This window comes from Mobula hypostoma, chromosome 5, assembly GCF_963921235.1.
Source record: "Mobula hypostoma chromosome 5, sMobHyp1.1, whole genome shotgun sequence".
NCBI classification, from domain to species: Eukaryota; Metazoa; Chordata; class Chondrichthyes; order Myliobatiformes; family Myliobatidae; genus Mobula; species Mobula hypostoma.
In genome coordinates this window covers 163,020,619-163,041,984 of record NC_086101.1, presented here as the reverse complement: position 1 = coordinate 163,041,984, position 21,366 = coordinate 163,020,619, and the positions used below count along the sequence as shown (strand labels likewise).

Here is a 21,366-nt window from a genome sequence, read left to right as displayed (position 1 = left end):
GCTATGGACATCTTGTAGAATTGTATTTACCCTCTTACTGGTACTGACTGTTTCATGCAGTACTCCGAAACTCTCCATCTGGTTTTCATTTTAAATTGAGAGTTGTATAAAATACACAGTATGTTGTACAATGGGTAAGGATGTATTCAGTAGATACAAAGTCAGACAGTTTGACTTAAAAGCTGCCCACTTCGGATACCAATAAAAGAGAGAGCTTCTCCTTTTTAAAAAAAAATCAGTTGCTTTACAGTTAGTAAAAATGTCAACACGACTCTCGTATGTTAGAAATCTTAGAAGGCAGATGAATTATGGATATTCAACAAGTTGTAATCTATTACACCGTCAGAGGCTACTGCACAGAATTGAAGCAAACTGCAGTGAGTTATAAGATGTCTCTCATGGGCACTAGCTTTTGTATTATTCGAGACATCTTCAAGGAGTGGCGCCTCAAAAATGCGACGTTCACAGGAAATACTCTCTTCTCATTGTTACCATCAAGAAGGAGGTATGGAGACCTAAAGGCACACACTCAATGATTCAGGAACAGCTTCCCTTCTGCCATCTGATTTCGGAATGGACATCGAACCCATGAACACTACCTCAGTATTTTTTCATTTGTTTTTGCGCTGTTTATTTATTTTAACTATTTAATATACTTATTGTAATTCACTTTTTTTTCTAAATTATGTATTGCATTGTACTGTTGCCGGAAAGTTAACAAATTTCACAACTAATGGCAATGATATTAAACCTGATTCTGATTGGTGGGGCAACATGTGATTTATGAAGCTCCCCATGTAAAATAAAAGCAGGAGCACTACAATTGTGAACATTGTCCACGTGAAAGGCCTCGACCTGAGACTTCAGTGTCCATTTCCATCCACAGATCACGTCTGACCAAATGAGTTCCTTCAGCAGTTAGACTTTTGCTCTAGATTCCAGCATCTGCAGTTTTGTGCCTTCCTGTTAGTGGGACGTTCTCATACAAGAGAAGCAGTCGTCACTGTTACTTATCATTCTGTTCTCAGAGTTTTTATATATGAAAGTGCTTAAGGCATTAGTAAATAAAATTGCTATGGTTGGAACCTTCCACTCCATTGTAAAACCAATTGGCTTAAAGGATGCATAGATACTGTGAGAATCACAGAACAAATAAGATGGTTTGGCCAAATGTAGCTGTGATACTTGTCCACAGACATTCACAGTGAAAAAATATGCAAAAATATTCAACCTAATTTGGTCTTAGTTGTCCTGCATCTGAGTGTTGGAAATCAGCTATAGTTCATGAGATTACCAAAATCAAGCCCTCAGATATATTTGTTATGCTTTCCTAATAACATGCTGCAGATTCATGGATGAGGAGTGGAAGTCTTCATTTTATCCATCAGCTCTCTTATTTGAAAGCTTTCAACTTTAACTGAATGTAGAACGTGACGCAATTGTTTCTAGACCATTGATGAAGCATAATAATAAATCAATGGATCAAGGCAGCAGCTCACACTGCCTATGCACACACATAGCATGTAGACAAAATACAGGGAATCACTTGGTCCATGTGAAAAATGAAGATAGTGTATCAGCAAAATTATATTAGTTGGTGTAAAACAGACAAGAAACACACCAAGTATAATAATAGCTAGAAAGAAAGCTTGTCTCTTCCCATACTGGTTTACCGTACTTTGTGAATAAAGGGTTGAGATAATGCTTGAGTAACAGACTGTCGTTACAGTCAGGGGAATTACGAAGAACAGAATACAAGAAGAGGGAACATGGTAGACAGAATAACTTTGCAGTACTGAGAGAGGTAACACATCATGGCAGGTTGTAATATTTAGGTCTATCACATACACAGCTTGCTCAGTTAAGAAGAATGGCATAGCACCACAAATAGCTAGAAGCCACACGATGAGACAAAGTGCTACTATCCGTCTCTGGGTCCTCCAAGTGGAGGATTTGATTGGATAAACCACAGCAAGAAATCGGTCAATACTAATGCACATCATCAACAGCACTGAACAGTACATGTATGTGTAAAAGCTGCCGGTAACCATTTGGCACGTAAAAGAGCCAAATGCCCAGTCATTACCCAAAAAGTGGTAGGAAATCTTTGGAGGAAGCAGTAGCACAAATAACAAATCAGCCACAGCCAAGTTTGTCATGTAAATCACTGCTGGATTTGTAAACCCTTTTTTTAAGAGGAATATTAGGATTGCCAGGAAGTTAAGAGGCAAGCTCGCGGCAAATACAAATGTGTAAATAAAGGGGATAACTGACGTCATCCATACACTCGTCAGATATTGCTTTGCTGTTTCTGAAACTCTGACTGCTTCATAACTACTTGAGTTCTTGGTGCAGTTTTCATTAAATCCTTGTCTTGACATTCTCTGCTGTGTAATGTTAATCCAGTCTCCAGCAAAGGTTCTGGGGGATAAATCGTCCTCGGAACTTGAATTTTTCTCTGCAAATGGAAGAAAACAATATTTAGACATAGGTATGCCACTAAATGATAACAATAAAGAACGTAAGGACTAAGGGAAGGAGCAATACATTCAACCTCTTCAACCAGATGCAGAGAATTGCAAAGATCAATAACTCCTGAGGCATGCAGTCTTCCCTATCTCAGTCCTGCATGTGAATAGTTCCAGCTATAGTCTGTCCTGTTAAATCGCCTAAGGTAATAAATGTGTTTTGGATATGCATGATGCGGTACAACTCTAAGTTCAGTGGGTGGCATGCATGGTAGCAGAGAGGTTAATGAAATGCTATTACAGTGCCAGCGACCCGTGTTCAATTCTGCTGCTCTCTGTAAGGAGTTGGTATGTCCCTCTCCCTGACCCACCCCCCCCCCCGTGACCATGTGGGTTTCCTCCCACACTCCAAAGATGGATGGGTAGCAGGTTAATTGGTCACATGGGTGTAGTTGAGTGGTGGGGGCTCATTGGGTTGCAAGGGCCTGGTACCATTTTGTACCTTTAAATAAATAATATAACCAATGGATTTTCCAGATTGCTGGGTGTTAGTTCTATTAATATCCCAACACATTTTAAATTCACTTTTTTTTGATGTTTTGCACTATGATAGTACATTTCCCAGTAAACTTGCTAACTGTAGAATAAGAGTGGGAAACAGGACTCTGGTCAATTTAAAGAGAACCTGGGTGTGTGGTTGCAGAGCAAGGCTGTGTGCTTAGCCCCCTGTTCTACTCACTTTATACCGATGATTGTGATGCTAAAGCATCAATAACACATTTAAATTTGCTGATGTCATCACTGTTGTTGGTCCAATCAAAGGTGGTAATCTATTGGCATACAGATGGGGGACTGAAAATCTGGTTGAATGGTTCCACAACAACAACCTCTCATTCAATGTCAGCAAAACCAAAGAGCTGATTATTGACTACAGGAGGAAGGAATCAGGGGTTCATGAGCCAACCTTCATCAGAGGATTGGAGGTGGAGAGGGTCAGTAACTTTAAATTCCTTGACATTATCATTTCAGAGGATCTTTCCTGGGACCAACACAAAAGTGCCATTTCAAAAAGGCATGGCAACACCTCTAATTTCTCAGAGGTTTGTGCAGATTTGGCATGTCATCTAAAACTTTAACAAATTTCCATTGATGCACAGTGGGGAGCATCCTGACCGGTTGCATCACAGCCTGGTATGGAAAAAAAAAGCCCAAGAATGGAAAGCCCACATAAAGTGGCGGATACAACCCAGTCCATCACAGGAAGCCTTTGCCAAGCACATCTACAAGGAGCGCTGCCACAAGAAAGCAGCATCCATCATCAAGGACTCCCACCAATCAGGCTATGCTCTCCTCTTACTGTTGTCATCACAAGGAGGTACAAGAGCCTTAGGTCCCACATAACCAGGTTCAGGAACAGTTATTACTCTTCAACCATCAGGCTTCTGAACCAGCATGGATGACTTCACTCACCTCAACTCTGAACTGATCACTGAACAGAACTTATGGACGCACATTCAAAGACTCTACAACTCATGTTCTCAGTACTATCTATTTATCTCTTCTTTATTTATTTATTATTTTTGCATTTGCGGGTTGTCTTCTCTTGCACATTGGTTGCTTGTCAGTCTTTGTGTGTAGTTTTTCATTAATTCTATTGTATTTCTTTGTTCCACTGTGAATGCCTGCAACGAAATGAATCTCAGGATACTTTGATGATAAATTTACTTTGAACTTTGAAGTTGGCCTTAGCAATCTGAATGAGACACAGGAACCAGGGTCCTAGTAAGTTGAATGGAAGGAAGGGAACCAGGCCTCCAGCTGATAAGAGGGGAGAGTGGAAACCAGGGCCCAAAGTTGGAAGGGAGCACAGAAATTGAGAGTTTCTGCTAATCAGAAGGGAGCCCAGTGACTTGGAAGGTAGCACTGAAACCAAGGCCTTAGCCAGTTGGAAAAGAGCACAGGAAATGTGGCCTTGGCAAGTCAGAAGGAGCCAGCTGCTGAACCATCATCACAATCAGGATTCCAGAATGGTCAGATCACAGATTATTGTTGTTTCGCAGTACTTCAATTAGGTCACTTTTAATTCTTTGAAACATTTCATATTTTTCTTTATACAAAAGCAATTTTATCTCATGAATCCCATACATTATGCTAAGTACAGTATATCTTTCCTTGGCAAAAAAAGGCCAAAACAACTTCAGCTGTGGTCTCAATATGTACTGGTTAGCACAATTCTTTACAGTGCCAGCGACCCGGGTTCAATTTCTGCCACTGTCTGTAAGGAGCATGTACGGTCTCCCCATGACCACATGGGTTTCCTCTGGGTGCTCCAGTTTCCTCCCACAGTCCAAAGACATACCGGTTGGTAGGTTAATTGGTCATTGAAAATTGTCCCGTAATTAGGCTATGGTTAAATCAGAGGTTGCTGGGTGGCATGGCTCAAAAGACTACTCTCTGCTGTATCTCAATAAATATATAGCAAGATTACCTCATTTAGTATTATCATCCTGTTTCCCTTTTTAAACAAGGCACTAAACAGCCAGAAAATCAATTTCACCCTTTGCCTTAAGTTGAGTGAGAGTGATAAAATCTATGGATTATGCCAAAATAATACATGAAAGTAGACCCTAATGAACAATTAAGGGCTGGTTGATGTATTCAGCTGTCTTCGCTCTCAAATGAATTTAAATGAGCAGCCAGCGAGGAACCTTGGACACACGTAAGCATCGTCTGGTCTTTTTCTCCTCATTGTTTCTTCTTATCACCTGAGTCTCCATCAGAAAACTTCTCTATTCCCCTCCTGGGTCCATCTGTCCTCACTCACCATAACAAACCACCACTCCCAACCGGTCATGTACCAGCCTTTGTCTCAGCCCTCACTATCACTTTTATATAGTGACGTTCTTCCATCTACACTTTAAGTCCTCATGCAGCCTCTTGATCTGAAACATGACCATCTTGTTTCTGCTTGACCCACTGAGTTCTACCTCAGTTAGTGCTAAATTTCAAGTTTAATTATCATTCAAACATTATTGAATACAGCCAAATGAAACAGTGTTACTCCAGGGCCAAGGTACAAAACATGGTACTAACAGTCATACACAGCACAAAGCACACACATATTTTATATATATAAACACACTCCATGTATACCCCTGAAAGACATGATATATCCCCTAAAAATATACACCCTGTACTTAATAAAGTGGCCATTAAATGTACATTCATGGTCTTCAGTTACTATAGTCCATCCACTTCAAGGTTCAATGTGTTGTGCTTTCAGAGATGCTCTTCTGCACGCCCACTGTTTTAAAGTGTGGTTGTTTAAGTCACAGCTGGCTTTCTGTCAGTTTGAACCAGTCTGGCCATTCTCTTGAGCTCTCTCATTAACAAGTCATTTTTGCCTACAGAACTGCCACACGCTAAATGTTTTTTTTTGTTTTTTGCAGGTGTACAAGTGTGCCTAATAAAATGGCCACTGAGTGCAGAGTCCGGAGAACAAGAATATCAACTATATTTAAATTCCTGCGCAAGAAAATGGGAGTATGCACATGGGATAAAGAAGCGAAATAGAAATCAAAACTACTAAAAGTGAATACGTATTTTAAAATATGCTGCAGCAGTTTAACTATATGCAACCTTGGGTAAATTTGCAGAAGCAACGAGGTACAGCTAGAATCATTCATTTATCATGGATAGATAATATGCCTGAAACATTTTCATCAAAAACCATCAGATATACAGTACAACTCTTAGATATTCCTATTATATATGCACAATCTGCGCTGGCGAGGGCGATTTTGCACGTGATCTTCCAGTCGTTCACCATAGTGCACCTTACAATTGGACATAAAGACCTCTACCCAAATGCAAAGCAATCAAGCTAAATTTAGACAGAACTGAACCCTAGGGTCCAGGTCAGTGTTGGGAACAGGATGAGGCCATCTGTCCAAAGAGCGGGTGTACAGGTATGCCCTAATAAAGTGGCCATTGAGTGTATGGGCCAATATGAGGAACACAACCAATAAACAAAAATAGATGATTTGGTTGCTGCATTGCTAATTCTGGAAAAAACACATATTAATTTTCTGACACATTTCTTTCATTTCACCAGTGATAGTTTAAAGTAACCTGGAACATTATGTAGCTTGGATTGTGAATTCAAAAATAGACTTTCATACCAATTCCCATATTTTCCTATTAATTATTATTTTATGAAAAAACAGCATCTTTATCTAAAACAGGGAATCCCAATCTGGGATTCATGGGCCCCTTGCTTAATGGTATTGGTTCATGGCATAAAAAAAGGGTTGGGAACCCCTGATCTAGAATGAAAAAATAAAATACAGTTCTTAGTTAATAATTGAAGTAAGTGAGAAACTGGCTACATATATATTAAATACAAAGAATACCACATTTATAAAAGTTAAATAGAATTTTTAAAAATTATAGAAGTCTTTAAAGGCATATAGGGAAAGAATTTGCTTGTGATTTTTGTGATGAAGAAAGATCAATGCTAATAATTATCAAAATGTATATTAGAGATTAGAAGAAAATGTTTTCTGCAGAGAGGGTCAGCGACTTTAAATTCCTTGGTGTTATCATTAGAGAGGATTTGTCGGGGGTCCAGTATGTAACTGCCATTACAAAGAAAGCACAGCAGCACCTCTACTTTCTTAGAAGTTTGTGAAGATTCGGCATGTCATCTAATACTTTGACAAACCTCTATAAATGTGGTGGAGAGTTTATTGACTGGCTGCATCATGGCCTGGCGTGGAAACACCAATGCCCTGGAATGGAAAAGCCTACTAAAAGTAATGGATACAGCCCTGTCCATCGCAGGTAAAACTCTCTCCACCATTGAGTACGTCTACACGAAGTGCTGTCACAGGAAAGCAGCATCCATCATCATGGACCCTCGCACCCGCCCCCCTCCCCCCACCACCATCCTGGCCAAGCTCTCTTCTCATTGCTGTCATCAGGAATAATTGTTGCCACTCCTAGAAGGACTGTTTGGGGCCCTGAATGGAGGTGAGCAAGGAGGTAAATGGGCATGTTACTTTGGTTACTTGCAGGGAAGAGTGCCAGGAGGGAGATTAGTGGGGTGGAACAAACAGACAAGGGAATCATGGAGGGAGTGAACTCTGTGGAAAGCAGAAGGTAGGCGGGGGGGGGGAATGAGGAGTGCTGAATGGACAAGCGAATCACAGAGGGAGTAATCCCTGTGGAAAGTAGAGGAGGGGGATGGTAAAGGTATGTTTGGTGATGGGATCCCTTCGGAGGTGGCAGGCGTTGCAGAGAATGATGTGTTGGATGCAGAGGCTCATGGGGTGGTAGGTAACTCTATCCCTGTTAAGGTGGTGGTCAGATGGGGTAAGAGCAAATGTTTGGGAAATGGAGATTTGGTTGAGGATAGCATCAATGGTGGAGGAAGGGAAACCCTGTTCTTTGAAGTAAGAGGACATCTTTGATGTTCTGGACAGGAAAGCGGCATCCTGGGACCAGATGCGCTCTAGACGAAGGAACTGAGAAAAGGGAATAATATGTTTAAAGGAGATAGGGTGGGAAGAGGTATAGTCAAGATAGCCATGGGAATCTTCCTTCTTCACTCTTCCTTCAGTTAGTCCTGACGAAGGGTCTCGGCCTGAAATGTCGACTGCACCTCTTCCTAGAGATGCTGCCTGGCCTGCTGCGTTCACCAGCAACTTTGATGTGTGTAGCCATGGGAAGCAGTAGGTTTATAAAAGATGTTGGTCAGCAGTTAGAGACAGAGATATCAAGAAAGGGGAGAGGGGTGTCTGAAATGAACCAAGTGAATTTATGGGCCAGGTGGAGTAGGAGGTAAAGTTGACGAAATTGGAGAGCTCTGCATGGTGTACAAAGCACAACCAATGCTCAGGCTAAGCACTGGGGAGCATTACCAGGGAAAGCTAGGTACATGGACTGCTTTACATAGCCAAGCAAAGATCAGGTATTGAAAGCAAGTGAGCTGCGGGGTGGGGAGAGGCTGAACGTATAGCTGGTGTTGGAGACTGCTTTTGTACAGTGCCTTTGTACCCTAAGATGAAATAGTTTAATGAAGGGGTTGAGGAAGACATTAGTAGGGGTTGGAAAATGTTATGTCAAAAATATGTTAAATGTGAAATGTACAAACATAAATAGTCACTAAAATACAAATGTTACAATAAGAACAGTTACAGTTATTAAAATAAAAAAAAGCAGCTACATAGAGGGCATTGTACTCAGATGGAGGCCATAGATAGATTCAGAATCAAGGTCAGTGGCTCCAGCAGCTTAACCAACCATTCATCATCAGTGTGTATGTAAACATTAAATATGGATTTAAAAGATGTCATAACAATGAAAGCATAATAGGCTTTTATGAAAGGTAGGGTACATTTAATTGAAGAGTAAATTCATAACTAGGTGGCCATTCAGCCCTCTCTAACTGCTCTGTGAAAATTGTGGCTGATCTTTTACATCAGTGCCATTTCCTGCACTAATGCATTTCCTGCATTTATCCCACATTTCCCTCAATATCCAAAAGTACACTCAGTGGCTTCTTTATTAGGTACACCTCCTTGTTAATACACATACGTATCTAATCAGTCAATCATGTGGCAGCAACTCAATGCATAAAAGCACGCAGACATGCTCAAGATGTTCAGTTGTATATCAGACCAAACATCAGAATGGGGAAAAAATATGATCTAGGTGACTTTGACTGTGGAATGATTGTTGACGCCAGAAAGGGTGGTTTGACTACCTCAGTAACAGCTGATCTCCTGGGATTTTTCTGCAGAAGAGTCTCTAAAGTTTACAAAGAATGGAGTGAGAAAGAGGGGGGAAAAAACAACCAGTGAGCGGCTGATCTGTGAGCGAAAACGCTTTGTTAATGAGAGAGTTCAGAGGAGATCAACGAGACTGGTTCAAGCTGAGAGGAAGGTGTCAGTAACTCAAATAACTATAAATTGCAACAGTGGTGTGCGGAAGAGCAACTTAATGCACAACATATCAAACTTTGAAGCGGGTGGGCTACAGCAGCATAAGACCCAGAAAATTCACCTAGTGGTCACTTTGTTAGCACTTGCCATTAAAAACTCTATAGTTCTTTGAAATGGTTCCCTGGCATACTTTATTTCAGCTTGAAATGATAAATGGTTTGAAAAAACTGAACAAAAGTTTTCGCTCAAATGTTGTGTGAATTTTTATGGGATGAGATTAGAACCCTGAACTGTCAAAGTAAAACGCAGAAGATGGAAGTCCGAATACTTCATTAAAAACAAGCTTAACACACAGAATAATTGAGAAATAATGGAAATAGGAGTAGGAGTGGATGACAAGACCACCTGAGCCGGCTCCGTTATTCAATATCATGACTTCAGCTCCCCTTTCCTGTCTAATCCTTACACCCTTGATCCCTTCCACCTCTTAAAAGTTTCTAAAGTACTTAACGCCTATCACTGTAACAACTTTTATCACCAGCCACAACACACCGTATAATTTACACATGATGAGTAATTTCTGAATAAACATCTGTGCTGATGCATGCTTTGTAAGGAGTTGATTGCTTATGAAGAGAACTGTGATTTACCCCTCTAATCAGGATAAGTACATGTGAATAAGTGTTCACTTTTTTTATGTTCTGTCATCTTAGCTAAAATGTCAGTTCTGACAAAAAGTATTTTTTTTGTCGGTATGTTTTTTATTTTCATGGTTCATTTCAAGATCTGTGCGGACAACCTCAGTTGATGGCTCATGGTATAGTTGAGATGCACCTTTTGGGTATAATGTCGAGCCAGAAACAGATTCAGATACATGAAAACTTAGCGTGAACAGCACCTTTTGCATTAACAACTGTCCAAGGCTATCGCCAACAGGGTCAAGTCTGCTCTGGGACAGGTGATCCACCCGGACCAAACCTGTGCTGTACCGGGCAGGAAGATCTCAGACAGCCTCGCGCTGCTGAGGGACACCATCGCCTACGTGCAGGACAGCGGGGTGGACGCCTGCCTGATCAGCTTGGACCAGGAGAAAGCCTTCGACAGGATATCGCACACGTACATGGCGGACGTGCTCTCCAAAATGGGATTTGGGGAGGGAATCCGGAATTGGATCAGACTGCTCTACTCAGACATCCGTAGTGCAGTCCAGGTCAACGGGTGGGAAACAGACAGCTTCCCCATCAGGTCTGGAGTCAGGCAGGGCTGTCCCCTCTCCCCTGTCCTGTTTGTCTGCTGCATAGAACCCTTTGCGGAAGCCATCAGGAGGGATGAGGGCGTCAGAGGGGTGACGCTGCCAGGCAGTGGAGGGACCCAAGTGAAAACCTCCCTGTACATGGACGACGTCACCGTCTTCTGCTCTGATCCGAGGTCAGTTCGCAGGTTGATTGGCACCTGCGAACAGTTCGAGCTAGCGTCGGGGGCCAGGGTCAACCGCACGAAGAGCGAAGCCATGCTCTTCGGCAACTGGCCCGACCGATCCAGCGTCCCCTTCACCATCAGGTCTGACCACGTGAAGGTGTTGGGGATCTGGTTCGGAGGGGCTGAGGCGTGCAACAAGAACTGGCAGGAGCGGACTGCCAAGGTGAAACAGAAACTGGGACTGTGGGGAGGGCGCTCCCTGTCGATAACGGGCAAGAACCTGGTCATCAGGTGTGAGGTGCTCTCAGGGCTGCTGTACTTGGCGCAGGTCTGGCCCGTCCCCCGCTCCTACAGCTCGGAAATCACCCGGGCTGTCTTCAGATTCGTCTGGGGATCCAAGATGGAGCGGGTGAGACGGACCGCCATGCACAAGTCCCTGGACAACGGGGGCAAGAACGTCCCCAATGTCGCCCTCACCCTGATGGCCAGCTTCGTATGTGGCTGCATCAGGTTGTGTGTAGAGCCCAGGTATGTGGGCACCAAGTACCACTATGTGCCCAGGTTCTACTTGTCGCCCTGGCTACGAAGGATGGGTCTGGCCCCACTCCCGCGCAACGCCCCAGTCAGCTGGTCGTTGCCGGCATACCTGTCCTACGTAGCAAAGTTCTTCCAGGAGAACGCCTTTGACCACAGGGCCATCAGGCAGTGGTCGGCACGTAGTGTCCTGCAGGCACTGCAGGAGAAGGACGTGATGGACACAGTGGGGTGGTTCCCTGAACAGACTGTCCAGTTCATCTGCCTCATCGCCAGATCTAACCAACAGGCACCAAGACCTCGCCTGGCTGGCGGTGAGAGGGGCCCTCCCAGTCAGAGCCCTCCTGTACGCCCGGAACGTTGTCTCCGCACCCCACTGCCCACGGGAGGACTGCAGTGAGGAGGAGTCTGTGACCCACCTCTTTGCACACTGCCAGTTCGCAAAGAGGGTGTGGAGGAAGATGGACGGGCTAGTGTCACGTTTTATCCCCAGCAGCTGCGTAACAGAGGACTCTCTGATCTACGGGCTGTTCCCGGGGACGCACACGGAGACCAACATCCGGTGCTGCTGGCAGATCATCAACTCGGTGAAAGACGCTCTTTGGTCGGCCCGAAACTTGATGACCTACCAGCACATGGAGATGTCCGTGGGAGAATGCTGCCGACTGGCACAATCTCGGCTGCAAGAGTACGTGCTGAGGGACGCACTGAAACTCGGTGCAGCCACCGCAAGGGCCCGGTGGGGAAGGACCACAGTATAGGTTTCTCCACCCGTGGGAGTGGGAGGGGTCGGTGGGCGGGGAGTATACCCCTCAGCAATGATGTGCTAAGCTGAACTACTGGAGTGCCACGTGGGTGGCTATAAATAAGGATATGTACCGAGTATAATGGAAACGTATGTAAAGGATGAAAAGTTATTGAATGGTTTATTGTATATATTTATTTTTGAATAAAGTATATTTTGAAATATAAAAAAAAACAACCAACACAACCTTAGGAATATGCTGGGGGCAGACGGCAAGTGTTACAGCATCAACATAGCAAGCCTTCAGTGTTCAGCAGAACAACACAAGCAGGAACAAATCAACAAGGGCAAAACAAGCCCCTTTTGCTCCCTTGTATATTCACAGAATGTGATAGTTGCCATGTTAATACAGGAAACTCAAATGTTTTCAACTTTTAAAACTTTAGCCTTTTTTCTTCTCAAATTATTTTGTCAGACATAAATATGGCGCCAGGCAATCAAAGTGGAATTCATCTGGGTTGGAGGGTAATAGAAGGATGTGCTGGACGTCTGGTATCAGACTCACTAGCAAATGAAGAACTGCTCTGGTTCACAGTGAACCTAAGCAGCACTGGACAATCTTTAAGTGGAGAGTGATAGGCATTAGACCGATTCAAATAGTGACATCTCAGTTCAGGAGCTATTCGTTTGGATCTGCAGAATAATAATCTAAAGTAACGTTACATTAGCAACTCCATTCGTTTATGGTGCTCTACTTCTATTCGCTTTGGTTTGATGCGAAGTTAAAGGATCTTTCTTGGCCAGAAGTGTGATTCCCCCTTGATAAACCTTTTCCTCCTTCGCACTTTTCACTTCAGCACTAACTTTGGCTCCGCGTCCAGTCCTTCGATTTACGTGAGGCTGGCACGCAACCTCGCCCTCTTCGTTTGGCGGTTACTTGGTTCCAAGCTCTCTTCGAGTTATTGCTAAACTCGAACAGAACAGTCAGGACCTATCCTGAAATTAACGTAGTAATATGGGCCATGATTAATGGGATGACTGACTTTCTGTTGGATTTGCTCACTCTAATTTTTGGCTTTAGACAGTTGTAATTCCCATTGACAACCTTTACATGATTGTTTTTCACCAAATACTGTACATGGACAAAAAACAAAACAAAATCAGTGGTTTACAAGGTTACAGCGCCGAACGTTCCCCGAGACTTAAAATTACAAATCAACGAGATAAGTGAGTTCTGTGCAGGTCTACTGGAAGCAGAAGTGATCTGTTCTATACTTTCTATTATGAACTTCTTGATATCTCCAACTCGCTCGCCCCATTTGCCCTATCGCCTTCCTCTTCCTCTACCGCTAGCATTCAGAATCTACCCCCAACACACACATACCCAACTCCCCACCACTCCCTCCGCTTTCTGTAGACCCACTTCTTCCCAGGTTGGAGAGCTGAGACCACAGAAGCCAGGATGATCCATAGCACCAGCTGAAATTTCCGGGACATCCAGAATGAGAGGATTCGCGATTCACTTCACAATCCGTATCCGGCTATAAATGAAATCCAGTCTGCGAACCGCCCGCTTCTTTTCCACTGTCTTCTCTCTATTTTAGCTTTAGAAGCTTATCAGACGTTTTCAGCTCGAAGATTACGTTTCCCTGTTGCAGTTCAATCCCACACTTCCTGGATCGCGTTACTTGTCTGCGAGTATGGGGAGTGTTCTTAAAGGGGACATAGCTTTTCCTGTTAATCATATACGGTTATTATAATCAATGTGTACCGTTCCGGGGCGGGGAGCAAAACCATTACCTACCAACCAGTCAGAGACATTTAAGTCGCCTACCTTGACCTCAATTTCTCCTCAACGTGAAGCAAAGAGAATTGTTATAACGAGCAAACAACAGGAATTCTGCAGATGCTGGAAATTCAAGCAACATACATCAAAGTTGCTGGTGAACGTTCACCAGCAACTTTGATGTATGTTGTTATAACGAGCAATCAGCTTTTACTCAAAGTAAAACAAAAGAACTAACAACGTTAATCGCCGAGAGGAGCATTTTACGGATAGTTCTGATACTTTCTCAGACTCGGACCCAAGAACTCCCGGTAGATCAATGTAAACGTTGTGCGTTGATCACTATTCAATCAGAGATCTCAATACATCTGTCCCCTCGGAAAGCAACATATATAACCATATAACAATTACAGCACAGAATCAGACCATCTCGACCCTTCTAGTCCGTGCCGAACTCTTACCCTATCCTAATCACTCAAAAAATCTAATCACTCAACTGAACCAATCACAGAGTTCTTCGATTTTAACTTGCTTTAGCGATTATGATCAGTTGATGGATTCACTGGGGTCCTGCATTTCAGAGCCGTGTTACATTCTTCATCAACATAAATCAACGGGCACCGATTCCATCCCATTGGTGTACAAGTCCCTGCTCCATTAAGTATTGATGTTGCGGTAATGCCCTGCAGTAAGGAGTAACGTCTTGCACAGTGATTTATCTATCCCTGTGTGAAACTATTTCATGCTCTTTTGCTTGGCTTGTGATGCTTCAGCAAGTAAGGTTCTCATTGCACCTACATATACATGTGCACAATGAATTTGACTTTGACATTTTTATTTTCTGTTACCACTTCTTTATTCATAGCTCCAAGTATCTTCTATACCATGGATGTCAGATTAACTGCATTACAGTCCCCACTTTTCAGTTTCCATCTTCTGGAAATACTGTGCTTAGATCTGTCATATTCCAGTCTGTGGGGCCCACCCTAGGATTAATGGATTTTCTAGAATGACCTACCATTACGGACTGGCTTTCAGGGACTCTTTACAACTCCTGTTTTCAGTGACTTTTTTCAGTCTTCTTTTGCACATTGATAGTTTGTCAGTCTTTGTCTGTTCAAATATAGTTCTTTGTAAATTACGTTGTATTTCTCTTTTCCTTTAAATGTCTGCAAGAAAATGAACCTCAATGTGTACAGTATACGGTAACATATTTTGATAATAAATTACTTTGAACTTTGGTAACAGTGTACTGTATCCACAGCCATCTCCACCACAGTAGGATTATGTCATCAGCTGATGGGGATTTATTGGCTTTTTGCCCCACTAATTTCTTCAACACTATTTCTTTACTAATGTTAATTTCTTTCAGGTTTTCATTCTCCTTTGATTTGTTATTCTCTACAATTTCTAAAAGTTTTTCTCTGATTTCTCCCATGAAGCAGACACAAACCATTCACTTTCTCTGCTATTTTCTTATTTTTCAGTATTATTTATCCTATCTCAATTGTTAAAGGACTGTATTCACTCTTGCATGTTCTTGTCTCCCCCTTTCCTGCAACTATAGAAGCATTTAGAGCCAATCTTTGTTTCACGTTTGACTACTCTCAAATTCTTGCATCACCCCCACCCCCTTTTAAATTTCATGGTCCTGCTTTGCAAAGTTCTGGAATGTGGAAATATTGTATATCTGTAACTCTGAAGTCTTCATGAATTTGTAAATTGTAAATTGTAAACCTTTGTAAATTGTAAACCTTTGTAAACAGTTGAGGCCAGTTCATTGGCTATATTTAAGAGGGAGTTAGATATGGCCCTTGTGGCTACGGGGATCGGGGGTATGGAGGGAAGGCTGGGGCGGGGTTCTGAGTTGGATGATCAGCCATGATCATAATAAATGGCGGTGCAGGCTCGAAGGGCCGAATGGCCTACTCCTGCACTTATTTTCTATGTTTCTATGTTTCTATGTAATATGACTAAATGGAAACCAGAGTACTTTGTTAGTTTGCTGATGTAGTTAGATGAGAAGCTTACAAGAGCACGTGATTTAGAGGAGGGAGCGTTTGTTTGGACATTGCATGTTTGCTTTCATACCTTACATTTTCTGGAAAAAACCTATTGTGACGCCAAGCAAAGCTATCGGATGATTGATGCTAATGAGAGAGATAAGAAAGACAATGGAGAAACATTTCAAATGCTAATAAGGGAGAAAAGAGGGATTAACGAAAAGAAACACAATTCAGAATATTGACAGACCGGTTGCTTTGAACCTGAACTGTTTGAAGTTTGATGGACAGGTGATACCCAGCAGGGGGATAAAAAGAGCAGGTTTGCTGAGGCACGCATCACACCACAAGACCACGAGACCCTGGAAAGAGCAGTGTACCCCCACAAGTGGTGGGAGTTTGGAGGTCTGGTTCACGGGAACCGATCAGAGGTTCACAGGGTGTAAAGGTACGATCGGTGGGAACCTGGAGTATGTGTATGTCCGTCCTTGCCTGGGTGCTGGGTTCACCGCAGAAGAACGATCGTATCCGGAATGGAGGGTCACAGTCGGTGACCACAGCAGGGATTAGAAGACATAAAAGGGTCTGCCTGAAACCAACTGCGAAGACATCAAAGGTCTGCCTGAGCCAAATTGCATCTGTCTCTCTCCAATGGTACAAGAACAGCAATTACTGCGAACTGCATTAAACTGAACTGAACTCTGCTTCACTTAAGACTGATCATTTTACCCCTAGACTGTGATAGAGCTTGGTTGATTCCTATTACCCTATTTCTGTGTATATGTGTGTATTATCATTGCAAACCTGTTACATTGATATCCTTATGATTAGAATACTGTATTACTTATGTCTTTAATAAAACTTTATTAGTTCCTAGTAATCCAGACTCCAACGAGCGTTCCATTTCTGCTGGCTTGGCAACCCAGTTACGAGGTACGTTACATAAGTGGGGTTCTCGTCCGGGATTTTGAACGCCAAATTTGGGACTGGGTAAATTGATTGGGTTAAAATTCCCGAAAGAAAGAAAGGGCAAACAGCAGAAATGGAGATTGAGGAATTTCTAAAGGCGCCAACCTTGGAGGCATTAGAGGATGCCAGGAAATCAGAATTGGTGACTGTTGCCAAACGTTTGAATCTTTTTAAGGGGAAGTCGACAATGAGGAGAGCAGAGATGCACAGAGCTATCATTGAGCATTATGTATCTAAAGGTGTGTTTCCCCACGGGGAGCTGGAGCTGGTGTCTATGAGAAAACCTGGTGGAGAAGCAGTGAAGCTGCAGATGGAAAAATTGAGACTCGAGCACAAGTTCCAAAAAAAGCAGTTAGAACGGGAAGAGAGAGTACAGCAGTTGGAACGGGAAGAGAGGGTACAGCAGTTGAAACGGGAAGAGAGGGTACAGCAGTTGGAACGGGAAGAGAGGGTACAGCAGTTGGAACGAGAAGAGAAAGACAAGCAGTTAGAACGGAAAGAGAGAGAGAAGCAGAAGGAAACGGAGTTTGAGCTGGAGAAGTTAAGGATGATGCTAGAGAGGGGCCAAATGCCAAACCAAGATGGAGGGTTCAGGGCGACCCAGGAGGTTAGGTTGGTTCCCCCATTTGAGGAGGCCGATGTTGATTGGTACTTTCTACATTTTGAAAAAGTCGCTGCAAGTGAGGACTGGCCGAGGGATAAGTGGGCTGTTTTGCTTCAGAGCATACTTAAGGGGAAGGCTCAGCAAGCTTACTCGGCATTGTCCGCAGAAGATGCCCAGAGGTATGATGTGGTGAAAGAGGCGATAGTCAGGATTTATGAGTTGGTCCCGGAGGCATACCGGCAGAGGTTCTGGAATGTGAGGAAGCAGTGGGGCTGCACGTACTTAGAGTTTGCCCGTGAGATGCAGATGTATTGTGCACCTCGAAAGGGGTCAGTGGGGATTATGACAGACTGCTATAGCTAATACTGATTGAGCAGTTTAAAGGTTGTGTCCCTGAAGGTATGAGGCCCTATCTAGATGAGAAAGAGGCAGAAACCTTAGCCGCAACTGCTAAGTTAGTGGATGAGTACGCATTAACACACAAAACAAAGTTTACCCCAAGTAAAAGCTACCAGAAGGGTAGTTGAGAGGACAGAGATAGTCTGCCGGAAAAGCCAGAAAGTAAGTCGGGGACTAGTGAGAAGGATAAGGAAGACAGGAAGCAGTTTGGTAGGAAGTCTCCTGGGGTTGTATGCTATAATTGTGGGAAAGCTGGTCACATTGCGTCCAGGTGGTTTGCCCCAAAGAAGGAGACGGAGAAAGGAAAAACGACGACTCCGACTGGCTGTATTGAGCCGGCAAACAAACCGCTAGGGGAGAAGAGGTCTGATAGAGTTCAGGAAAGGCGCGAGAAGTTTATTTCGGCTGGATTGGTGTCAGTGAAGGAGGGGTCAAATCCAGTTCTACTACGGATCTGGAGAGACACTGGGGTTTGTCAGTCATTGATCTTAAGGAGGGTGTTAGACTTTAGTTCAGAGACCGAGACTGGGGGGGTCAGTGTGATAAAAGGCATTGGGAAAGGGACTGAAGCAGTTCCTTTGCACCAGATACACCTAGAAAACGACTTGGTCTCCTGACCGGTCACGATAGGGGTGAGGCCCGAATTACCGATGGAAGACATGGAGGTCTTACTCGGTAATGACCTTGCAGGCGGAGATGTGTACCCAGCAGTAAAACTGACAAGCAAGCCTGCCAGGACTGAGGACCCGCCCATGGACTCACAGGTTTATCCCGTTTGCGCAGTGACTTGGCGCATGTCCAGAAAGGCTGCCGAAGCGAATGTAGATTTAGCTGAGACGTTTTTACCAGCCTTGTACCAGGAGGGGTTAGAAAGTGAGAAGAAGGAGCATAGTGGAGCGGAAGGAAGTGAGGGAGTTGAGGTAGATTTATCATTAGCGAGGAAGGAATTTATACAGGCACAGGAACGAGACGAGGAGCTGATGGTTTTGACGGAGACAGCTCTCTCCGAAGCAGAAATAAAGAGGAAACCTGTGGGCTATTATGTGAAGGAGGGAGTACTAATGAGGAAGTGGAGACCAAGTACCATGCCTGCAGATGAGGAGTGGGGGGTGGTACACCAGGTGGTAGTGCCGAAAATATATAGGGACGAGATTTTTAACCTGGCCCACAAGATACCCCTCGGTGGACATTTTGGAGTGAGGAAAACAGTCGATAGAATTATGAAAGAGTTTTCCTGGCCGAACATGAGGAAGGATATTGTTGAATATTGTAGGCGATGTCATTTATGTCAGGTGGTAGGAAAGCCGAACCAGGGCCTGCCTAAAGCGCCCCTTCGACCGATACCCGCTTTCGGGGAACCTTTTTCCTGAATAATTGTGGATTTTGTCAGTCCCCTGCCCAGAACTGCGAGTGGGCGAGAGTATGTGATGACTATGATATGCGCCGCCACCAGGTTTCCGGAGGCAGTGCCCCTGGCAAGCATCAAGGCTCCCGCAGTGGTAAAGGCGCTTGTGAAATTTTTCACTACAGTGGGGCTGCCCAGGGAAATCCAGTCAGATCAGGGGAGTGTCTTCACATCTCACACATTCTAACGGATGTTGGATGAGATGGGAGCAAAGAAGACTTTGGCCTCCGCGTACCACCCAGAGTCCCAAGGGGCGTTGGAAAGATTCCACGCAACATTAAAGACCATGATTAAAATTTATTGTCAAGAGAACGCTAGGGACTGGGATGATGCCTTGCCTCTTCTGCTATTTGCCGTAAAGGACACGGTTCAGGAATCATTGGGGTTCAGCCCATTCGAGCTCATCTTCGGTCATTGGCCCAGAGGACCCCTGACCTTACTGAAAGAGCAATGGTCCAGTCCGGCAGTACAAGTCAATGTAATTGACTATGTTTTAAAATTTCGTGAGAGGCTTAAAAGGATCTGTGACCTTGCCAAAGAAAATCCACAACACTCCCAAACTAAAATGAAACAGTGGTACGATAGACGTGCCCGCGAACAAGTGTTTCAAGTGGGCGATCGGGTCTTAGTTCTGTTTCCAGTGGTAACCAACCCCCTCCAGGCAAGATTCCACGGTCCGTACAAGGTGATTAAAAAGATAGACTCTTTGAATTATGTTATCAAAATGCTGGACAGGCATAAGCCAATACAATTAGTACACATTAATATGTTAAAAGCTTACCATGATCAGAAATCAGATCTAGTCAGTGTTATCACAAAAATTAATGAGGCTGGGGTGCCAAATAATAAGGGGAAGACCCATCTTGAAAAGATAAATATGGTGCCGACCAGATTGGAGAACTCTATTGTTTTGGCCAACTTTGCTGATAAGGTCTCTCTCTCACTTAACCCCCGAACAGAGCGAGCCGCTGATAAAGCTAATTAACCGGCATGCCAATGTGTGTCCGGATGTCCCGAGGTGATGCAAAGGGCCGGTACATGATGTTATCGTCACCCCAGACCAGCCTATTAATCAACACCCCTATAGGATGAACTTGGAAAAGGGCAAGCTAGTGGAGAAAGAAATTGAACACATGCTAGCCACAGATATTACTAGGCCATCCAAATTGGAATGGGCGTCTCCCTGTGTGGCTGTCCCGAAAGTTGATGTGAGCATACGATCCCGTACAGATTACAGAAAAGTGAATGCTATCACAAAAACTGATGCTTACCCCATCCCAAGGGTAGACGATTGCATCGATAAAGTGGGGAGAGCTAAGTACATCACAAAGATCGATTTGCTAAAAGGGTACTGGTGCGTTCCTTTAACTGACCGGGCTAGAGAAATCTCAACATTTGTCACTCCATCCGGGTTATACGAGTATAATGTTTTATCTTTTGGCATGAAAATGCCCCAGGGACCTTCCAAAGGATGATTAATTCAGTGATAAAAGGGTTAAAGAACGCAGAAGCGTATATTGACGATTTAGTGGTCTGGAGTGAAACGTGGGAGGAGCACATTGTGGCAGTAGAGGAACTGTTTAAACGGCTGTCTGAAGCCAACCTGACAGTGAACCTTGCAAAAAGTGAATTCGGCCACGCGAAGGTCACTTATCTGGGATTTGTGGTAGGACAGGGGCAGTTGGCACCGATGCAGGCTAAAGTGCAGGTTATCTCTGAAGTTCCCATCCCGACAGACAAGAGAGCCCTGGGAAGGTTCTTGGGGATGGTGGGATACTATCGGAAGTTTTGCAAAAACTTTGCGGATATTACCCTCCCTCTTACTAAGCTCTTGCCGAAGAATGCGAAGTTTATGTGGGACGACCTTTGTCAACAAGCCTTCGAGAGTCTGAAGGCGATTCTGTGTCACCACCCTGTGTTGAATGTGCCTGACTTTTCAAAACCCTTCTCCCTAGCAACAGATGCTAGCGGCGAAGCGGCAGGGTCGGTGCTGTTACAGACAGACAAAGAGGAGATTGACCACCCAGTGGCTTATTTTTCTAAGAAGTTTAATGTCCAACAGAGAAATTATTCCACTGTGGAGAAGGAAT

General features: G+C 43.9%; 1 pseudogene; it reads right to left on the bottom strand.

Annotated features, from left to right (window-relative positions):
• Window positions 1-1,349: 1,349 nt before the first annotated feature.
• The window catches only part of LOC134347353 (proteinase-activated receptor 1-like), a 73,155-nt pseudogene continuing 53,138 nt past the window's right edge, over window positions 1,350-21,366 (bottom strand).